The following is a 24,937-nucleotide window of genomic DNA, read 5'->3' on the forward strand; positions in this document are numbered from 1 at the left end:
TGCTAGAGGGATCCAAATAAATGTGAAAAGGTAACTTTCTTGCTTAGGATAACTATGTGGTAAGTCTCTGGCCATATTTCTCAAGGTTTCCTGACCACAACTTAGTAAGAAATATATTTTATATCATGGTCTAATACACACTCGCACACAGCCCTGTGTTCAGAGTTTTAGGAAGATCCTTGCTCTCCCCATGGATGAGGCACCCTGATATTTTCAGTTCTCTAATTCCTATTTGATTTCATTTAAAAGGTGTTGATAGGGGACTAGACTGGCTAATTGATAGAAATCCATAGCTTAAAATGTACTGTCTTGGAGACTGGGGAAATGGGATGAAGACAGTATATACAAAAAAAAAGGCTAGCGGACATGGTGTCTGATTTTAAGGAGATTGAAACTCCTTGGGAAGTTAGAATGTAACACATGAAACAACAAAATAACACATTTAGAGTAGAATAAATCAAAAGAAGCAAACTAACAGGCAAATCACTATTAAACAAGTCAGTTTTAGAAGCGTTGGCTTAAGATATGAATAGTTAAGGTCAGCGATTAGAGGTTTCCTGGAAACGTAAGTATAAAGCTTGCTTTTGAGTGACATGAATGAATGGAGATCCCAGGAGGAGTAAATAGCCCAGACAGTGTAATAGCAAGCTCCTACAGAAGACCCTGAAGTGTGGTTCTTGGTTGGAATGGAGACTATGTGTAGTACAGAAGGATGAGGGCAATAACTCAGTAGAGAGGGGGTAGGTGGAAGCTTTCAATACTTTTACCAGCCTCAGGCAGTAGAAAAAAACTACCTTTGCTTATAGAAATGACATGATGTAATTGTGTTTAAGGATTATTCTAGTGACTTTGCTGAAAGAGGATGCTTTGCGATCAGATTTATTGGAGACAAGGAAGACTGTTGTGACTTAGTGTGAATAACCTGATCTAATGTCACAGAAGTGAAAATTTAAGAAGGGAAGGACCCAGGAGATGGGGACACATTTGGCTCATATACATCAGTTTTGTGACCAGCCTTTTCCTGGTATAAGACCCAATGCTGTGTGTGACTTGAGAGGCAGTTAGAGGGGCTGCTTGTCCATAGTTGCCTCTGTTGCTCTGAAAGGCACTATCTTTCCTCCAGCCTGACCTGGAATTACCATTATTCATCACTACCGGGTTAAACCACAAATATTTGTACGCAGTAGGTTGGAACAGGAGCTGTTTATCAGCCTCCCTACCATCTCTGAAAAGTGGTACATACCTTTAAGGAAAACTGCCAGCTCTTTTAAAAAATTGAGCCCAGACCCTCTGAGGCAAGAAGGTGGCTGGACCTCAGAGCCCCGACTCCTCTTTCTAGAGGTTCATCTTCCTCTTGGGGATCTCACTAATTGCTCCTGTTAGTGCTGGGGTCACCCTTCTGTACCTTGCCTACCTAGGAAGATCTAGGCTGGGGTTCATTAAGGGAGCTGGATGGCAGGTTTAGCTGCAAGAACCCTTTAACATGAAGCATGCTGTATCTCAGAACCTCAAAAGTGCATAAATGGCAGCCGATGTGGGATGATGAATACTAAGCCCTCCCTTGGCCTTTATGACCATGCGGCCCTCACTGTTCACTGCTTTGGTTAAAGTTGCAAGTTGAACTCTCCCCATTACTAGCTGGGAAGACCCCTTACAGACAAGGTTAGCATCTTATTCATCTTCACAGCCCCTTACTATGTGACACACAGTACTTTGCATTGGTGTTTGTAAATAAATTAGTAGCACAATGAGAATATAAGGCATTGTTATTCTAGGTATCTTGACAAGGCTGAAGTTAAAATTCATTATCTTTTATTTAGGAGAATAACCCTAAATTAATTATTAGAAATAAGTTCATCCAATTAGTATAAATTAGTTTAGTAGACACTTTAGTAGAAATTAGTTTGTCAAATTAGTTATTTGGCCTTGGATTGGCTCCCCCATGGATGGAGACTATCAAGGTGAAGTCCACAGGAAGCTGCCAAGGAGCCTCAGAGATGCCCAAAGAAAGGAAATATATAAAAACAGAAGCAAAGCACCAAAATTGAACTTCATTTACTTAATAATCTTACCTCAAATTATTCTGCCTATACCCTTGCACATTTACTTAAATGGTATCTCCTCCTCCCCTACTTTTTAATGCTGTATTTCTTCAATATCTCCAAATAGAGCAGACATAGAACATGGTGTTGCTTTTCAAGACTAAGCACTGTGGGCTGTCTCTCCCCTTAGCCCCCTGCCCCAAATCTACAACACTGGCACAAAGAAGATGCTTAAGAATTAATCATGAGTGGAAAATACATACAACTTCATACAGTGAGGCACTGTCTCTTTTGTGCACTTCATCTGTAGCCTAGTACATAATAGTTTCAATGAGTATTTTTGTATGAATAAATAAATTTTCTCAGTGGTCTCTGAATTCCACTCTCCCCACTCCCTTTTCTTCCAGGGCTGGAACTATCATTCTCCCTGACAACTTAAACTCTCACTTCCTTGTATTCATCACATCTGTAAGCACACAATAGAAGCATTACCTTCTTCAGTTAAAATTCTGGCAGAGAGCTACAACCAACAATTCTATCCTTAAATGACTTTCATATTTGTGATCAGATAGAGCTAAGAGGCTAATTGAACCTGGCCACAGATTTCCCACTGACATTGGATGATTCAGTACTATCAACTCCCTTTTGAAGTTGTAAGTTAAATAATGTTCATGTGTCAGTGTAGAAGATGATGCATCTATGAACTCCAAATTTCTTTTGTATTCAGTTACTCAGGGTTGTTGTCAGACAATTGCTCAAATGAACTACAAGGAAATATCTGTACATTCCTGTGTAATGAAGACAGGTTCTCCCATCCTGAAAGATTTCCACACCATCCTTCCACCAAGAGGAACTCTTGATGTAACTTGAAGAAGTTTGGAAAGTAAGAATATTTATGTGTAATAATGTTGTAAAACATTGGAGTTTATTTCTGAGTTGTAGTTCACCAATTCTGGGTCCATATACTTTTAAGATTATATTTATGTTTATTCATTTATATTAATATGAATTATATATGTAATTTATGTTTTTATTATATTTATCTTTATTACATGAAATATTTTTCAATATACCATAAAAGAAGGAAAAGTTAAAACGAACATTAACTTTTTCATCAAATATCCTTCTACAACACCATTTTAAGAAGTGCTTAGTATTCTACATAATGACTGGATCATAATATGAGTAAGTTTAAAATAAAATTTGCAACAACAAAATATCTGCTCTTATTCAGGCATCCACAGTTTCTCCCAAGACTCCATTCTCAGCTGCTAGGAAGAAAACACTCGACACAAAGAAACCTCAACTCCGGGTAAGGTAAATGGTTTAAATTTGATGTCTCATTGATGATCTGGATCTTTTTTTTTCTAAAATACAGAGGACTGATTGGTCCCAGGACTCCCAGTGGATACCAAAATCCAGGAAGCTCAAGTCCCTTACAGCACAGTATTTGCACATAACCTAGGCAATCCTCCTGTATACTTTAAATCATCTCTAGGCTACGCATGATGCCTAATATGATGTAAATGCTAAGTAAATAGTTGCCTTCCCTGGCAAATTCAAGTTTTGCATTTTGGAACTGTCTGGAATTTTTTTCTGAATAGTGTCAATTTGCTGTTGGTTGAATCCATGGATGCAGAAATCGTGGATACGGAGGGCTGACTGTATCAAGGATCTTTGTTCCAAGGGGTGCAGAGTAAAGAAACAGGAAGATCCCTCTTGTCTTGGCATTCACCAAGGGAACACCCCAAATTCCTGTGTTCATTTCTTTAAGTCTCGGATGGTACCTGGTTGCCAAGATGATAATTACTTTTTCAGAAAGTTTCTAGGGTGAGAAATCCACTTTTCTCTGTGATACAGGGTGATCTAGAAAGCTAGACAAGATAAATAGCAAGATTTTGCAGGATCTTCCTTGATTATACTTAATAACACTCTTATAATTAATTTTAAGAATAAATCCGCAGTCATTTGTAAAGCAGCAACTCTTTGTTGGAATTGGGGCACAAATGTGAGTAAGACCCAATCTTGTAAAGAAGAGAGCTTTTCATCTCTGTTGGCAAAGTAAATCATTATTTGTGAATGCTTCTGAAGAGTATAAATTATTTATAAATAACATCTGTGTTTTTTTTTTTAAAAAATGTAATTCATTATCATACACGTCTATTGCATACATAGCCTGGCCTGCTTCCTGCAGAGTCTCATACTTCTGTCCTGTGGCTCCATTCCTGGAAGTCTGGCTTGCTTCCATATTTGCCAGTCCTTAGTAATGAATTACCAAAAGGAAATATTTAGTAACAAAAGACAGAAGTTGTATTTAATACCTACACTGATAATCATCAGCTTGGTGTGGGTCCTTAGTGTCCCACAAATAGATGTGTTCTTTCAGAGGAGGATGTAACCATTGCATCTTCCTCCACTGATGGCTGTCCTATCAGCTCTTCCCAAGGTTAACAGTTCTCCATTCAATGAGAAATTTCTGTTCTCCCAAGAGCATTAGCTACTTCCTTTTTCCTTCATTGATTCATCAAATATTTCTTGTGCACCTACTCTATAGTTTGCTGCTTTTTGTTTATGACACCATGTGTCTTGGGCCCAAGGCATTTCTCTGACTTTGTCAAAGTCACAGTTTTGATAATTGTTCTAGCGCATATCCTAGATACACTAGAGGTTTTCGCTGGTACTTGGGCTTATAGTAAAGCAAGGTAACTCAAGTTTAATTGAATGTGCTGTGCTGTATTTGATGGGAGTAATGAAAATTACAAGCATTTAAAAATCTGAATTACTTTAATAAGGACAAAGTGATTTCATAAATTAATTAATATATCACTTATTAACTGCCATTAAACACTTGTTAATTAAATACAGTGGTAGAGTTAAATAAAAAGGTGGATGATTTCCTAAAGGAGATGAAATTGTGATTTAAACATCTTTCTTAATTGGCTTAAAAGATAAGCATGGTACAATTCACCCAGGACTGGGAAGGCTGATGAAAGGCTCCACACAAATGGAGTGTTTTCAGAACAAGAAACAGTGAGGACTATTTTCCAGAGAATGATCATATTCTATTTTACTCTACTTCAGTGGTTATTAATTTTCTTGGTTAATGATTCAATATACATAAGTCAACTAATGTTTATTGAGTATGTCTTATATGCCAGGCATTTAGGGCATAAGCACTGAGGATTTGTTTGAACATTATTGAGCTCTCAGAAGGTGTATAGACCTCCAAAGTTCATCCATGGAGACCTTAGGTCTGTGGATTAAATTTAAGGACCCTTGCCCTATTTGAAGTTATTCAAGCAAGGAACAGTACGTGTGTCGTAGGACTAGGCACTTAACTTCCCTAGGCTTCCATTTTTTTTTTTTTTTTTGCCTATTAAATGAGAGTGGTAAATGAAAGCCTTTTATTTCTAAAAATCTGTGAATCTATGAATAGATGTTATAAAATATGCTTGTCTGTCTGTGTCATTGATCTCTCTGTTACTCCTGTTTTTATATGGAGATAGAAAAGAATAGTACAAAACCAACCATAAGGATGGGAAGGGATGAATTGGGAGTTTGAGATTTGCAGATATTAACCACTATATATAAAACAGAAAAACAAGTTTCTTCTGTATAGGGAACTATATTCAATATTCTGTAGGAACCTGTAATGCAAAAGAATATGAAATGAATATGTGTATGTATATGTATGACTGAGACATTATGCTGTACACCAGAAATTGACAGAACATTATAAACTGACTATCCTTCAATAAATTTTTTAAAAATTTAAAAAATAGAATAGAAATCATAGAATCCTCTGGGCTTCAGAGATTATATCAACTCATCCATGAGAAGAGGCTTGGCAATCCAGGTGGTAAATAGTCCCCCAAATGAGTGAATGTCAAGAGTTGGGACTCAGCTCTGTGTTTCCTGACCTCCTGTCAACTGACCAAAGTGCCACAGTGTGTATGATGATTTATCTCCCACTAATGCTTACAAGTGGTTATGTTAGTTTAATAACTTTCTTTTAAAATTGAAGTCAAATCATAGTTATTTGCTTATTGAGTTAAGATATTTATCTTTAATTAGAGGTGTCAATAATGAAAATGTTTTATAAACTGGCTTCTTGGTATGAGAGACATTTATGAAATTCAAGGATATTTGGGAAACCCAGAGAGCTTCACTAGTGACAATAACCCTATGGGGTTATGGGTTGAATTGTGTTCCCCCCAAATTCATACACTGAAGTTCTACCCCCTGTACCTCAAAATGTGATCTTATTCCTTATCGAGATAATCAAGTTAAAATTGGATGATTAGAGTGGACCGTAATCCAGTATGTCTTCTGTCCTAATGAAAAGGGGGAATTTTGAGACAGGCACGCATACAGGGAGAATGTCATGTGTAAAGGAGGACAGAGATTGGGTGATGCGTCTATAAGCCAGGGAAAACCAAATGTTGTTCAGAAACCTCCAGGAGCTAGGGGAACCTTGGAACACATCCTCTCTCACAGCTCTCAGAAGAAACAACCTTAGTTCTGGAAATCTAGCCTCCAGAACTGTGAGACCACACATTTCTGTTGTTTAAGCCTCCCAATTTGTGATACTTTGTTACAGCAGCCCTAGCAAACCCTAGCTAGGAAGATCACGTGGCCTCTCTGGGCTTTGGTTTCCTCATTTGTCAAGTGAGGGGTGACCCAGACAGATAAATAGTTTTTAGATGGTGTTCTGGGAGCCCTTTAGGGGCCTGTGGATGTGTTCCTGTGATACAAGAAAACTGTGAAGAAAAAAATGTATGTGTGTACGTATGTATTTATGTATGTTCATTCTGGAGTACCCTAGCCCCCTCCTCCTCTGTACCAGCTGCTCCCCCAGAAACAGATCCTCTCTACTTCCTGATAGGGAAAGGTCTCCAAGATGCTATGTGAAAAAAGCAAGCCTGTAGCAGTGTGTGTAGTATGTTCTCTTCTCTTTGTGTTAAAAAATGGAGGTAATCAAGAAGATGAGCAGTAACAACTGTTGGTGAGGATGTGGAGAACTGGAACACACATACATTGCTGGTGGGAGTGTAAAATGATGCAGCCCCGCTGGGAAAATAGTCTGGGTAAACCTTGAAATCATTATGCTGAGTGAAAGAAACTGGTCATAAGAGGCCACCTATTGCATGATTCCACTTACATGAAATGTCCAGAATAGGCAAATCTATGGTCTCAGAGAGTAGATTAATAGTTTCTTAGGCATAAGAAGGTGGGGGGCTGATAGCTAAGGGACATGGGCCTTCTTTTTGGAGTAATGAAAAAGTCCTTTAATTGGATAGTGGTGATGGTTGTACAACTTCATGAATATACCAAAAGCTGCTTAATTGTATACTTTAAAAGTGAATTTTATGGTATATGAATTAAATTTTAATTAAAAACCCTCTGGAAGGGAATTAACACATTTTAAAGGGGGCAAATAATTCAGGTTTTCTTGATTATGCACAAAAAAATTATATAAGGAGACTATGACACTTATCAGTGGTTACCCAGATTGGGAGGGGCTTCTGATGGAGTAGGAACTGAGCAGTTGGGAGATAAGTGAGAGAGAGAGATTTTTATTTTAAAAAAAACCATAATTATATGTACTGTTTAATGTTTTATAATTTTATATTAAAATTTGAACCATGTGAATATAGTATCTCTTAAAAATTAAAAAATAATACAATTAATTAAAACTGTATATGTTGTATTAGAGTTTTATTATGGTTAGTTTGGTAAAACGTAGGTGTCAATCCCTAGATGTGAGAGCTTGAATACACATATTTAACTTTAGTTTTTAGATCATTTTGTTAATTTATCTTTAGGAAACATATTTGTTGGATCCCCTTTCTACTTGTTTATGATGTTTGATTACTCATGCTGGACAATCCTTTCTCTTTTTAGAACAATTTCTTTTTTAAAATTATTTTTAATTTTTTTATTGAAGCATAGTTGATTTGCAATATTATATTATTTTCAGATGTACAACACAGTGATCCAAAAATTTTTTATGAATTATACTCCATTTAAAGTTATTATAAAAGATTGACTGTATTTTATATGTTGTGCAATATATCCTTGTAGCTTATTTATTTTATACATAGTAGTTGGTACTCTTAATCCCTTGCCCTTGTCTTGGCCCTCCCTGCTTCCCTCTCCCTACCGGTAACCACTAGTTTTTTCTCTATATCTGTGAGTCTGTTTCTGTTTTGTTATATTCATTCATTTGTCTTATTTTTCAGATTCTACATATAAGTGATGACATACACTGTTTGTCTTTCTTTGTCTGAATTATTTCACAAAGCATAATAACCTCCAGGTCCATCTTGAAAATGGCAAAATTTCAATCTTTTTAGTGGCTGAGTAATTCCACTGTATGTGTGTGTGTGTGTGTGTGTCTGTGTGCCTGTGTGTATAATTATATCAATCACATTTTCTTTATCCATTCATCCTACTCATCTACTGATGGACACTTAGGTTGCTTCCATATCTTGGCTATTGTAAATAATGCTGCTGTGAAAATTGGAGTGCATGTATCTTTTTTTTTTTTTTTTTTTTTTGAGTAAAAGCAGATTTATTCAGAGAGATACACACTCCATAGACCTAGTGGAGTGTAGGCCATCTCAGAAGGCCAGAGAGGCCAAAAGGCAGGGAGTGTTGTTGGGGTGGTGAAAGTAAAAGTAGACACACGCTCCATAGGCAGAGTATGGGCCATCTCAGAAGGCAAGAGAGAGAGTAACCTGTGTGCATATATCTTTTTGAATTAGTTTTAATTTTCTTTGCATATATGCCCAGGAGTGGAATTGCTGGATCATATGGTAACTATATTTTTGGTTTTTTTAGGAATCTCCATACTGTTTTCCACAGTGGCTGCATCAATTTAATTCCCACCAAAAGTGTACAAGAATTTCATTTTCTCCACATCCTTGCCAGCATTTGTTATTTGTGGTCTTTTTGATGATAGCCATTCTGACTGGTGAGAGGTGATATCTCATTGTGATTTTGATGTGTATTTCTCTGGTAATTCATGAAGTTGAGCATCTTTTCATGTGCCTGTTAGCCATCCATATGCCTTCTTTGAACAAATGTCTATTCAGGTCACCTGCTTATTTTTTAATCAGATTGTTGTTGGGTTTTTTGTTTTTTTGTTTTTTTTTTTTTTGATATTGAGTTGTTTGAGCTGTTTATATATTTTGGATAATAACTCCTTATTGGTCATATCATTTGCAAATATTTTCTCCCATTCAGTAGGTTGTCTTTTCATTTTGTTGATGATATCCTTTGCTGTGCAAAAGCTTTTAGGTTTAAGTAGGTCCCATTTGTTTATTTTTGTTTCCTTTGCCTTAGGAGACAGGGCCAAAAAGTATTGCTACAATTTATGTCAAAGAGTGTTCTACCTATTTTCTTCTAAGAGTTTTATGATTTCAGAGCTTACATTTAGATCTTTAATCCATTTTGGGTTTATTCTTGTATATGGTGTGAAAAAAAAGTTCTAATTTTCTTCTTTTACATGTAGCTGTCCAGCTGTCTTATTGAAAAGTCTTTTCTCCATTGTATATTCTTGCCTCCTTTGTCATAGATAAATTGACCATAGTTATTTGGGTTTATTTCTGAGCTCTCTATTCTGTTCCATTGATCTTTGAGTCTCTTTTTGTGCCAGTACCACACTGTTTTGATTACTGTAGCTTTGTAGTATAATCTGAAGTCAGGGCACATGAATCTCTTTTCGGTACAATTTTTATTTTTTCTAGGACTATTTGGTTTACTTTTTATTTCTCTGCATTTGTTCCTCTTTGCATACATAAATGGAAATAAGTAGTCATCTTGTATACATATAAGCAGATGTGTAATTAGTGAAACAAAATGCTCACATATGAGAATATTCCTACTGATCAAAATCTCAAAATTAGTTTAAAAAAAGGAACCTTATCCTTTTTCATTTCAACTAATTTTTATCAATGTTTTATGAACTATAATTTGCAACCAATTGGTTATTCATGCAATCAGTTTTTTTAAATTGGTTAAAGAGTTGAATAAAATAGAACTAGCCAGAGTTAATAAGAAGAGTGAGTAATATTTTGAACAGCATTTAAGATGGGGTGTGTGTGTGTATGTGTGTGTTTGTGTCTATAGTATAATTCTAGCTGTGGACCTTGGTTTTAAAAAATGTTTGAAAGTCACTGCTTTCTATTAATTCTTTTCTTTTCAATATTGTTATGAATTTATATCTTTCATAGATTCAGTTAATTTTAGTTAACCAAAATAATGACTAATTGTTATTACTCTGATTAGTAATCACTAATTACTATTATTCATATTATTATAATTAAACATTATTATTATTATTTCCATTGATGCTCAAATTAGGACAACTTGACCAGTGAGAGTTCTTTTAAATTGGCTCCTGTGAAATTCATCAGTGTTATTTTAGCAGTAGTTTGTTCTTTTCTATTGAATAAAATTTTATTGTATCAAAATCCCACAAGTTGTTTCTCCATTTTCCTTTTGATGGACATTTGTGTTATTTCTGTTTTGAAGCTATTTTTAATAAAACTGCTACAAACATTCTTGTGCAAGTCTTTTTGTGGACATAAGCATTTCTTTCTCTTGGATATACTATATATATTAGAAGTAGAATTATAGGTCATTGGGCAGGCAGATGTCTATTTAACTTTCAGAGAAATTGGGAAGCAGTTTTCCAATGTGGTTGTACAGTTTTATACTCACACCAGCAGTGTATAATAATTCCTATTGCTCCATTTTATTGCCAACATTGGTATTATTAATCTTTTAATTTTAGCTACTCTGATAGGTATGTGGTGGCATCTCATGGAAGTTTTAATTTGCATTTTCCTGATGACTAAAGATGTTCAGCACCCTTTTAGCATGCTTATTGATTATTTAGATAACTTCTTTTGTGGCGTGCCTGTTTAACTCTTTTGCTCATTTAAAATATATATTATTGATTTTTAAAATCTTTTTTGTTAGTCTGTGGCTTGTTTTTTCACTTTGGTAATGATGTCTTTTGGTGAATAGATGTTTATAAATTTGATGAGATCCAGTTTATCTATTTTCTTTTAACGTTAATATCTTTTGTGTACATTAATATCTTTTTGTGTAAGGAGCCGTTGTTTATCTTAGTGTCTTGAATAGTGGGCTACTCTGGACAGAAACAGAGGAAAGTGTGTATCTTTTTGAGTTTTATGAGTTCACACTTATTTTTAAATTTTGGCTTATTGTTTCTCATTTGTTTCATGTGTATTTCTTATTTAGCTTGTTATTCTCTACTTTCCTTATAATGTTGATCACTAAGACTTTCTCCTGCATTTATAACATAAGCTTTACTTGGGAAAAAAGGTCTTAAAACTTAAAAGAAAATATATGAAACCCCCCACCAGACTACATGGTATTTAAAGTTAATGTTATTTCCAAGATGTTATGATTTTCTGATTCACTCTGTGAGGATTATCTAGGCAGAATTGTTGACTAGGGACAAATCCAGGTTTTGTGGAACTTGAAGCTTGTATGAGTTTGGGGATCACTTTTTAAGAAACAGAGTTTTACAGACCATTTCATTTGGGATTGCCTCATTTCAAGATGTCTCCAATATGCCAAGATGTGATCTGATGTGCTGAGATACATAGATGTGTAAGTTTGCTTCTCACTGTTTGTAGTGTTGCTGTAAATTTGTACCTTACATTCATAGGAATTGTAAAAATTTTTGTTTTGTAGGATTTCTGTAAAAAATACATATGCTGTGTTTATATTAAGTTGTATACATGGCAGTATAGAGCATATTTATGATGAAATAAAAATTCCATTTTGACTAAGGGATAATGAGGTCAGATTTTCAACTTACAATTTTACGCATCTGATGATTGGAAGAACCCTCCACAGACTAGCTTCTGGCTCTGTCTCTCTCCATTTTCATAACACAGTATATTCAATGCCCTTCATCTTCATATCATGATTGCAGATGAGTCACAGATTGGGCACTTGAATTATTCCTGGAAGAAATTATACCCTCGAAGGGTTAGCAGTACCTAATTATATAGAAAAGTGACTGATAACTGCATCAATTTATCCCACTAAATCCAAGTTAATTGCATCTCCAACTCAACTTCCACTTAGCTGGATCTTCTGAATACCTCTGGTCACTCCAGTGCCACCCAACAAGATGGAAAATGTGATGCTAGTGAAAAGAGAAAGCTACCTTAAACAACTGTAGTTAAAATATCTTCTGCAAAATTTACAAAAATATAAGTTCATGTGAATATGTTGCTGGAGCCTCTCTCAGACTTTGAAAAGGGCCTGTGCAAGAGAGGGGTTCTAAAGCTTAAGATTCATTATTTTATGGTAAATCTGCCTATGCTTAGTACTTAAAATTAGAAATGTAAAAGAAGCAAGATACACACATTATTTAATAATTACTCTCTGTTGTAAATATTAGATAATATTTAAGTTTAGTTTATAGTACATTAGATACTGATGCGTATACTATATATTGTAGAAAACACTTAACCCTTTAGTACTTGGCCCATATTAGGTAGTCGAAAATGTTTAGGAATAAGTATATGCATGAAAAAATATTTAAAATATGTGATAGTTGGGACTGTTACAAAAGACTAACATACAAGCAACTTATCCCCATTGTTCATTAAATCTTACCATTGGAAGTGTTGAGAATCATGTGATAATGTAATTTAAAAGAAAGGTTCTATTTATTGAGTGTCACTCTGTGTCAAATATTGTGAGACACATAATTACACTATATTTGTTTAAAATTGTATTTTTCTGAAATCTTTTTAATATTTCAATAATGATTAAGAATGATGCCTTTTATTCCACTTAATGACTCACGCACTCACTGATGTCAACAGTATTTGAATTAAAGCTGTGGTTCCATCATGAAATAATTCTACCATGTTTCACAATGAGTACTTTTAGAAAATATTTTCCAGTAACTATTTTAGTAGAAAAATAGTGAAAAATATTCCCTAACTATTTGCCCTGATCTGAAAAATATTTCTGACATCTGCAGTTACATATTTTGACAGTCATGTGAATCGAATATGAACAAAGCAAACTTTTAGATACTAAGGAAAGATACCGTGGAAAGAGAGAGAAAGCAATTGTTTTAGAGGAAATTATTATTTATTCCAGGACATAGTCCAAGTGCATAACATGAGAAGATTCTTAGAACAATTATAATAATTTTTGTAACCATATTGTAAAAAAAGTGGTTATTGCAATAAAATTATTGGAGAATATGCTGATAGCATTGTTTTAAAGTTTACTGAATATTTTAAGTTTGACATTTCCATGATGTTGGGGTGGGTCAAGGCAGAAATTTAGGATTCTAAACAATGATCTCCTGAGTAGCTAAATTAGTTTAATCAACACTTTTAAGCTGATAAAAATAACATATCTTGTTTGCACATCCTTAATGTATAATGATATTTGCATATGGCTCACATTTGATTCCATTTAATTAAATGAAATTATTTACGTGAAGTGCCAAGGTCACATTGCCTGGCGCAAAGAAAAATGTGAAGTATATTAGTTGCAACCCTTATCTCCTAATTAAATTGAACCAAAATGTCAGTTGCATACTATTGTGCCCAAAGTTATGCTAGACTGTCTAATTTTTTAAAAATATATCTTTTTGTTTAATTTAAGATATAAATGTAACTCAGAATTTGAAAAAAAAAAACCTGTAAAAATCAGCAGCATTTAACCCAATATTGACTTAAGTTTCAAGTTATAACAAGCAGGGAATGAAAATAAAGATTATGATATTATCTCTATCCTTGATGTGTTTCCAGCTTTCCTGCCACAATTTGAGAATAAAATTTGAGAATAAAGTGCTCAGTTGTCTTATAAAAATGGCAGGTGGGTAGCTATTTGGAGAAGGACAGTAATGTGGCCTGGAAGAGTCAGAATGTCAACTCCATCTTAATAAATGGGAAAGGTTTGGCTAGGCAGTGACAAAAGAGGGAGCTTCCTAGGAGAGTAAATGTTTTGTCATTCATAAATATAGCAGGTAGTTTTTTAAAAACTATTTTGAAATACAGATAGTATAGTGGCATTTGGTGATGCCATTAGGTTTGAGGTTACAGGAACATCCCTTAACAGTGCTTTGCTAAATCGTGCTCTTTAGAAATTCAGAGGACTCAGAATAGCCAAGACAGTCTTGAAAAAGAAGAGCAAAGTTGGTCAAAGGTTATGTGTAAGCCTCCTTAGCCAGTTAGATTTTTACCTTTTACCATCGAATGTGTGTGCACCTTGGAGGCTGCTACATAGTTCAGAGAGTTTACTTTTGTTATGCTTGTATCGCACCTTTTCAGCTGGGAGCAGGATCTTGGAGTTTCCTTCTCTGATTGCTCCTGAGGGATGTTGGGGAAATAGTTCAAAAACAAATCTTTTCCCAACCCAGAAATCTTCTCCACAGCAGACATAGAGAAAGAAGCAGTTTTATTATGGACTAAGCATTAAACAAGAAGGTGATGTACATCACAGGCAGTCCGCTAAGAGGTTGTAAAGACGGAAGGAAATCCCCGCCATTTTATGTAGCCCAGCAGATGGAATCCACGGCACATGTGTTTTCAAGATAAACAATGACTAGTCAAGTAAGGGGACCTGACGGCACCTTTGTCACACATAGTTTGTGCTAACTTTACCTGGTAATTGGGGTGACCATCTATGTTGGCTAATTGGCTTTATCCAGTAAAAACCAATTTCTCCTGTCTGTATGACATGAGAGGAGGCAGCTTTGCAGCTTGGAGCAAGGCCCCACTGAAGTTAAGCTCCTACCTGCGCACAGACACTGGGAGGTAGAGGCACAGTCTCCCTCCATGGTGACATCGCAAAGAGTTGGCTCCCAGGTTCTCAAGAAAGACAGTGCTGGGTCACAAAGCTGAAAAAGGCTGATCCAGTCTTCAAAAGGATTTATATGCATTTCAAAGAGAGGAGAACTTTTATACTTCTGATCGTAAATCTCATACTCTGCACCTGACTGAGATGGCCTCGAATTGCCTCTTACTTATTTGAATATGGAAGAGTGTAACGCAGTCAAGCAATCTTCCTGAGGCTGTGGAGTCAATCTGATTTATGACTGCCACAGTACGCTCTGAAGAGCAGGTGCATTTCTTCTTCTATATACCTGAAGGAAAGAATCTCCCTTATTAAATTAAGTTTAATTAGATTCTTTTGAGAACTTGTCTCAGAATGACATAGACTGGACAGGCAGACAATCTCCCAGGATCAGTAAACAGGAAGGATCCCCAAGATCCAATGCCAGATGACAGGTGGGACTTGGGTCAGAAAAAAAGCAGAGCAAGATATCTGAGCATCTGTGCTAGTCCTTTGAGACTGGATAATATGCAGATAAATGGGTCTTGGTGTTCGGAAACCTAGACTTTGGAAATCTATTTTTCCTTTCACATTTAGTATACTTATCCTTTAAAAATGTTTGCTCATCTCAGATAAGGACAGGACTATTTCTTTGTCCTTGTGTGGACAACCACACTTCAGAGACTTGGACAAGATGGGAGTGATAGAAATCAAAGCAAGAGAACACCAGGAAGGAGCCACATCCAGGAAATCAGTGAGGGGTGGGGCATGGGCACCTCGTCCATGTCTTCTAGAGCTTGGCCAGCTTGAATTTCATTTGTGTGAGTGGCTATTACCTCCCATGTTCCCCACTGAAGCAGAGTGGCAAGCTCTGACCGTTATCGCTTGTGCAGCATTGGAATAATCCCTGAAGCCCAGCGTGCCCCGACAGCTGCCTCCCCTGCTGACCTGGGCTCACCTGGCCCGCTCACCGTGCTCGGTGACCAGCTTGTTCCTGCCTCCTGACAACGCTACGCTCACTGACTGCTCTGCCCGGGGGCTCTTTCCATGAACTTTCCTTTCCTTGTTCCCATCTCAGGTTGACATATCACCTCTTCAGACAGACATTCCCATCATGTGACCACTTCCCACCCAGTCTCCCGCACATGTTCTTATCAAACTTTTCAGAGCTCTTATTACTTCTGAAATTATGTTGTTTATCTGCTTACTTTCATGCTTATTGTTGTCTTCCTCCCTCTGGTTTATCAGCTCCACAAGGCATGTGGTAGACACAATACATATCTGTTGAATGAATTAAGTGAATGATGGTGAAATAAAAGAGAAAAAGTTATGTGTGTGTGTAGGGATGTATGTGCAAGGATGCATCTGTTTATGCCTTGATTTATTTCACAGAAGGATGTGAGGTGGCTTACAAGACGCACCTGACTTTGAATCTAGGCATCAATTAATTTCTCACTTTATGGGTATTTATGCCATTTTCATTGTGATCTGCTTATTCAATTGCAAAAAAGGGCATAGATTTTACTTTCTGGTGCTCACTGACTGTGTAAAATGGCTGCTTCTCTACTTCATGTCTGTTGCACTATTAATAATCGATTGCTCCGATTGCTAGCTATTTTTCAAATCACCACTAAATGTTTCAGTTTTTTTTTTTTTGCTCTGATAGGTACAATATAAAAATGTAGGAGCAACTAAATCAAGTTACATACTTTATCAGCAGAAAGATCAATGCGTTTTTTTTCAAATGTGAGAGTGTTTGTCAGTATTTTGTTGATCTACCAGGCTTATTTCCATCATATGTGAAATTTTAGTAAATTTGCATCTCTGTTATTATTCATGACCAGTGAAGACATGTAAAAAGAGAGGTCAGACTAGATATCACTTGTATGTGGAATCTTAAAAAAAAATGACACAAATGAACTTATTTATAAAACAGAAAGAAACTCACAAGCATAGAAAACAAACTTATGTTACCAGGGGGAATGGGGTAGGGGAGGGATAAAATCGGAGGTTTGGGATTTGCAGATACTAACTACTATAAATAAAATAGATAAGCAACAAGGTCCTACTGTATAGCACAGGGAATATTTTCCCGTGGGAATAGACACCCATTCAATATTGTAATGGCCTATAATGAAAAAGAATAGGAAAAGGAATGTATATATAGGCATCCCCAAACATTTAAATTTTCTAAAAATGATCTGTTGTGAATTTGAGGGAGCAGAGGGAAAAGTTTCCAATAGAAGAGGTGACAGGCAACACTCCTTACTGCTGGGAATCTCTTCAAGTTTGTGTCATAGTCATAGCCATCCTGGACCTCCAGTCTGACCTGTGGCTCATGGTCAGCTTGTTGGACAGACATTACAAGATACAAATTTTCCTTTTGTTGTTAAAAAGAATTTCCCAATTAGAATGGACCATTTATCAGCTGTACCTGGACATTCAGGCTACACGTGGAATAGGTTGTTTTTACTTAACCATTTGCAATGTAGTTTATCTCAAAGTGTGTGAACCTCAGGCATCAGAAAGTCCCCACCCCTCTGCATGTGTGGCTAAAATGCACATTCCTTGGCCTCACCCCAGACCTGCTGAATCAGAATCTGATTCTGATGCTCAGGGATCTGCAAGTTTCACAAATTCTCCAGGTGATTCTTCTTCACACTCAGGTTTGAAAACCATCATGTTAATGAGCTGGTAATAATTCCCCTCTGACCATCCTGCTGAAAGCATAGAAGCAAGGTAGCGTGACTTAGTAAGCAAATCCTACATCATTATCCTGAAAGAAAATGAGCTTGGCCTGTAAAACAGGTTGATTTGCCTTGTGATATATAACCCGTACAGTAACTCTATTTGAGTATCTTCCTCTTTAATTTCTGTTCTGGAATTTATTTTTGAGTGATTATAAAAACACAAATTTTTAAGTTACTATTTAATTTAAAGTAATAAATAAAATCATTTGATTCCCTTCTTAATGTTCCAAAAGTATATACTAGTTTAATTTAATTTAGTGTCACTTGGAGATATATAATAATTTCTTTGACCATAACCACTACCACCCTCATAGTGATAAAACAAAGTAAGAAAAAAAGTAAGAAAAGAACTCCTCATACTTTAAATGTTTTAAAAGTAACTCTTTAAAACTAATGTGATGATCATTGTTCATATATCCTTCTAATGCAGTTTTTAATCTATTAAAGACCATCAATATATTTTAAAATCATAGTAAAATACACTTAACATAAAACTTACCATCTTAACCAGTTTTGAGGGTACAGTCCATTGTGTTAAAAATAGTCATATTATTGTACAGCCAATCTCCAGAACTTTTTTATCTTATGAAACTGAAACTCTATACCCATTAATTAACAACTCCCCATTTTCTCCCTCCCCCAGGCCCTGGCAACCACCATTCTATTTTCTGTTTCTATGAATTTGACTACTCTGGGGACCTCATATAGGAGGAATTATACAGTATTTATCCTTCTGTGACTAGCTTATTTCACTTAGCATAATGTCCTCAAGGTTTATCCATGTTGTAGCATGTGTCAAAATTTCCTTTTTATTAAGGAAGTGAATAATCCATTGCATGTATATACCACACTTTGTTCATTCATTCATCCGCTGGTGGATTCTTGAGTTGCTTCCCTATTTTGGCTGTTATGAATAATGCTGCTCTAAACATGGGTGTACAAATACCTCTATGAGACCCTGCTTTCAAATTTTTGACCACAAACCCGGAAGTGGAAATGAGGGATCATATGGTAGTTCTATTTTTAATTTTTTGAGGAACTGCCGTACTGTTTTTCCATAGCAGCTGTGCCATTTTACACTCCCATCAACATTGCACATGGGTTTCAATTTCTCCACATCCTTGCCAACACTTGTTATTTCCAAAGATCATCAATATTTTGATTTATTCTTTTTAGGGAACTTCATCAGCCATGTGTTTTGTTGAGATAAGATTTATGAAAAAAAATTAAAAAAAAAAGAATTCTGGAACAAGGTGAAATTTTTGTAAGTCTCCTTAATTTGTTATTACAATTCATTTCTGATTGAAAAAATATTGTATTTTGTAGCTTTATCTGTTTAAATAAATACATAGAGTTATGTAGAATTCATGTTTTATCTATTGTGTATGGTTCACAATATAGCAAGTCATGACTTACATTGATAAAAGCAAACATTTATGTAGTGAACTTTACAATGGGTCTTCATATGTTTTCTTGTAACATTTTCATACTGATTCTCTGCTCTACAGCTGTGATCTTTCTCAAATGCAAATCTGATGATTTCACTCCAACTTACTGGTTTTTAAAGATTTCCTAACGCCCGTAGAACACAATGAAATTTCCTCAGTGTGGCAGACCACCCTCTCTGGCCTCATCTCTAGCTGCATCTTCCTCCCACCCTGTATTTCAGCCAAATCAAGCTGCGTGTAGTTTGTTGGCTACCACACCATAGCATACCTCTGAGTTATCTATTTATGTGGTTCCATCTGGCTGGAACATCCTTCCCAAAATCACACCTCATATTCTACCAGATCATGTGCCACTTCTTTTGTAATGCCTGTCCTACCTCTCTCATGGTGTCAGTGAGATGTCCTTCCAGTCCATGTCTCACCAGGTGGACGTGACCTCTCCTTTCTACCTGCTGTGGCCAGGACGGGTTTTCTTTACAGCCCCCACTGTGTTTTACCACATTCCTTTATATTCAAGTCTGTCTCTCTTTCTAGACTATGGACTCCTCGAGAGTCTGAGTCTAGTTTACCTCTGAAATATCTCCAGTGACTGGCATTTACTACATGCTCAACAAATGTATACTGAATGAATAATTGAATAAACAGATGGGTGGGTGGATGAGTAGGTAAGTGGGGAGGTCAGTAGATGGTTGGATGGAGTGGGACAGTTATTCCTACAAGATTAAAAGTGTTTAAATGAGCTGCCCAAGATCTTACCACAGTAATTTGAGGGCTAAAAATCAAATCTAGATTTTTCTAACCTAAAAAAATTTGGAGGCCTTTTCCTCACCACAGTATTGTCTTCTAAATTTAAAATGCCAATATTAAAAACATTGCATAAGAGGACAGTGGTACATTTATTTAAATTTTTGAGTCTTTTTAAATAGGTGGATAAAGCCAATCTGATTCTTTCAACACATTTAATTGGACTTGTTTCCTGATGCTCCCACTTTGTCTCATTTCTGAAAGGTTTCATTAAAATTCAGTCAAGGCTCCATATAGTTTTATTAACAAAGTGTTGTGGCAGATATATACACACACACACACACACACACACACACATATATAAAATCTTTACATATATATGTAATACATGTGTGTGTATATATATATGATGGAATACTATTAAACCATAAAAAAGAATAAAATAATGCCATTTGCAGCAACATGAATGGACCTGGAGATCGTCATTCTAAACAAACTAAAGCAGAAAGAGAAAGAAAAATACCATAAGATATCACTTGTATGTGGAATCTTAAAAAAGGGACACAAATGAACTTATCTACAAAAGAGAAACAGACTCACAAACATGGAGAACAAACTTATGGCTACCAGGAGATAAAGGGGGTAGGAAAGGATAAATTGAGAATTCAAAATTTGCACCTCTTGGAGAGTGAGGGAAATGTTAGGCATCTTGACTGGGGTGGTGGTTTCATAAGTGTATATATACATCTATCAAAATTCATCCAGTTGTACATCTGAAATATGTGTAGTTTACTGTACAGGAATTATACCAAAGTAAAGGTGTTAAAAAAGAAAAGAAAAGAAAAAAACAAAGTCTTGATATTAATGTCATCCATATCCAAGCAGTTCTAAACATTTGCAAATTCTTCTTTCAAAGTGTATCTCACGATGATTTCTTTCCTCCTATTTTCTCTGTGGCTGTCCCAGTGGTCATGAAAATAGCATGAACATTGGACCCTGAGATATTGGCCTGTGCTGGCTTCTTGGGTTTGTCACTCCTTAGTTATATGTCCTTATCCAAGTCACCTCACCTGTACGAGCCTCAGCTTTCTTAAAATGAGAAGAATTATATCCACTTCATAGCATTTTTGTGAGGATTAAATGAGATAATATATGCCCAGGGCCTGTCACAAATAGGTATGCAACACATGTCAGTTCCTTCCAGACATGAATCCAGTTCATTTTAAAATAAAAAAAATTAATATTTTCCAAAATGCATTAGATCATGTCAAAAAGCAAATCTTGTCTTCCAAAGTTGACAGAAGTTTTCTTCAGAGAAAAGAGTATCTCTCTTATTTTTCCCATAGTCCCTCACACGTTCTAAATACGTGCTCCCTGGTTGCTAATCATTTTTATCAGGCATGCATATTTATAAAATAGTTCCCAGTAACTTTTATGAATTATCATTCACTATATATAACCTCAAATGAAGAGATGACTTTTCCTAGAACTTCATTCAGGTGGTCACCAATGAAGTAAGATGACTGATGATGGCCTTTGCATGTTGTCACCGGGCTACATCTTTAAGGATGGGGCCCAGACAGAGAATCAGAACCAAGCTCATTTGGCCTTATATTATCTGGCTGTTTACACTGACTCCATTCTTGATGAGCTCTGGGGGAATGAGGTTTAAGATTAAATTACAGTCTTCTCAGAGCCCACTATTAGAAGTCTAATATATACAGTATTTAATTTTTAGTTTGCATATATGTAATTACAACAATCATTTTCAAATGAATAATTACATGTTCCTTCAGGGCCTGGGCAACTATAATTTTTAGATTGAGGATGTCTGTGCTCCCAAAAGGAAAAGTGTCTCATTTGCTGAGTACCTACTACAGGAACACTGCACTAAGGGTTTCACATATGTTTTCTCATCTGATCCTTACAACATCCTTGTAAGTTATTTATTATCCCTATTTTACAAATTAAAAAACAAAATTAAACGGCTCTGTAAGTTAAGGATTTGGCCCAGGGTGCTTTAGTAAGTTGCAGAACGAGGACTGAAAGTGAGGTCTAGCTATCAGTTCCCCCAACTCCTGCTCATACAATGATGCCAACATTTTCCAATGACAACCAAAGATAAGAATATGGAAATGAATAAGCTGGAATGATGTTCATAAACTTAAGTAAAAACAAGGTTCACAGGTAGTATAAAACCTCACCAAACAAATTCAAATATGTGTTCCAGAAAACTGTAACATTTTATGTGGGAAGAAATTTTACAAAATTTTCTTTTTTGGCAAAACCTATATTTGGTCAGAAAAATATTTTTAAAATAATTTTAGATTGCTGAGGAAGGCCAAAATATTTTAATTAATATTAGCTTTATTAGACTAGCTAAACTGTTTGTTACATGGTCACGTATATGCACACTTTGAAAAGTTCTGTTTTCCCTCCACAGACATTTGCTTCAGAGACATTAGGGACACCTAGCTTTGGGGTACTGCCTCCTTAGACTGGCTTACAGGTTCCTACTTATTTCGAGTGTTTACTTTCCTCTGTGGACACGAAAGCTCAATGTTGATCAGATGTTTACCAATAAATTGTCCAGTTCTGGATTCCATAACTTAAGAGAAATGTGTAAAAAATCTCATGAGTTAAGGAATGAGGATCATGTATGAGGTGGTACACGAGACTTATACATACTGGTTACTAAGTGAATGGGAATTCATTTAGATCATCCTTCTTCCTGAGTGAAAACTATTCTGTCCTACAAGTTCCAGTGTTAGTCTCACTAAAAAACTAATAATCATTCATTTTCATGATTAGGAAGGACTTCTTAAAGCTTAATGAAAATAGATTATCTGCCTTGGATATGTTAAGTTTTCATTGGTGATGTGGCTCAGTCCTTGTAAATATGTGATTCTCAGCTTTATATGGATTTTAGAGTATTGGAAACATAGTTTGGATTCCCATTTTATTTGACTCCTGGAGAATCACATGTAGGTCTATGGCTACAGGAGAAGTAATCAAAAATCCAGGTTTCTGACTTGACTCTTTTGTCTCTTGTTTAATTTGATTGATGAAGAGTTACGTTTGATTTTTTAGTGAATTGGGTTCTCTTACAATTTTAGGGCTTGGCAGAAACAATGAACAATTCATATGATCTTCATTTGTGCCTGGTAAGAGCACTTCCTTTTCTCAAAGTGGTCTCTGAATCATTCTTAGCAAAGTCATGCTTTGTCCATCTGGTCAGCTCACAGGAGCTCACAAACAACACTGTTTCTAGCAGCATTCCACAAGGTAGAAATCTAAAGTGGAGGATGATCTCACCAGAATCCAAAACTTCAGGTTCAGAATTCTTGAAACAATTTTAATGGAATTAAACATTTTAAAATTTGCTTTCAAATTTTATTTGGCCTTACTGTTCTTTTTTTTTTTTTTCCCCCGAAGTAAGTACCTTTCTTTAATCTGCCATTTTTCATTGTCTTTTATATTGGGGATTTATCATGTGTTAACTGAAATCTTGCAAATTATCCTGAGTAGACTTAAAGACTTTTTTTTCTAATTTTTTGAAATCCACAAAGGTTTTCAAACAGCATAAAGTAAGAGTATTCAAGGAAGTTTTGAAACACATACCAGTGCCTTGCCTGTAGAATCCATGCAGTTAACCTGCAGGGCTGTTTGCTCTGAGGCCAGTCTGTCTCCTAGAACGGACCGTTGCAATGGAGGCATTTGTATTGGAACAGAGAAACGACTCTAGAAGAAAGGCCACTTAAATAATAAGAGACTGCATTCCAGGCATATTCAACCTAGAATATTCTTTTTCCCTTAGTGGATTCTAATTCACGCCCACCCTGCTACAGAGTGTATTTAAGAGGCCTTAATTTCTGACACATTGGCATTGGGCAATAGCAGTTTTAAAAAGAACAAAAATGACAAAACCCAAAAGAAATAGCCCTGCTGAACCTTGAGAGTGATGGAAATTTTGAATAATTGAAGAGAGAACAAAGCCTAATACGAGAAAGTGGTAATTTCCTTGTTCACAACTTGATCCCTGGCACGTAGGGACCTATCTAGAACACAGAAGTGAGGTCAGAGGCATAGGAGCTGACCCAGGAGATGAGAAAGCTCTGGACTAGGACTAGAACAAAAGCACAGAACTCTGAGTCCTACTGAGTGGGGATTAACAGTTAACATCAGATCCACACTCCGTGCTACCTGCAAGCTGTTTCATAACTACCTACCTTATATATAAACTCTATATGGCTTGTCCCATTAGGGGTTTCTACTTTCTTAACTAATCCTTTTATAGGCCTTATGTAGAATCCCTTAAGGTGTTGACAAGGAAAAGGTCAGGACTAGATGGACCCAATGACCATTATTGTTGCCATCCTGTTTCCCTGTTTAGGTAGACCCGTCAACTGGTCCTGACACGCACAGCACATCTCTGTTGACTGATGAGGCCCTCGGGAGGGCTTGAGAGGGGCACATTAGCTCTTTCAGACCTATGTTTGATTCTGAACTACATTGGTTTTCTGCATTAAACAACTAAACATCTGTATTCATTCTCTCTTCTAGATTAGTGAAGGAGCGGAATTCATTTTTATTCCCTAAAACTTGTTTCTAGGAGAAGCTAGCCCTGAATTTAGGAACACTGGAGTGTCTCTGCCCCACAGAGGAGGCTGTTAGGGAGCATCTGGTCAAACAACAAGTGTGGGATGAGCACAAGGTCAGACTCTTGGCTCAGCAGCTGAAGAGTGGAAGCTGACCTCCTGGCTCAGCTCATTTTTATTTTTAATGAAAAATCTTAATAGAGACTGAAAAACACAATTGGAAGATGATTTCAGCCTGCACTTAGAAGTGCCTCCCTTGAGGTCAAGGCATGGGGTTTATTAGTATTGCTCAAATAACTCATGCCATACCCTAACTTCCTTGAAGCTCCAACTGGTAACTTCCTCATTCTGGAAAACATAATTAAGCCCAATAAAATATATTGTTTTTCATTGAATAGTGTCTTTAAGATTCAGTTATTAAAGCGGTATCACTTCACATTAGAAAAAAGTCTATAAAACTATAACTGATATGATTTTGATCAAAGTGTATATACATTTTTACA

The sequence above is a fragment of the Camelus bactrianus genome, chromosome 2 (genome assembly GCF_048773025.1).
Source record: "Camelus bactrianus isolate YW-2024 breed Bactrian camel chromosome 2, ASM4877302v1, whole genome shotgun sequence".
NCBI lineage: Eukaryota > Metazoa > Chordata > Mammalia > Artiodactyla > Camelidae > Camelus > Camelus bactrianus.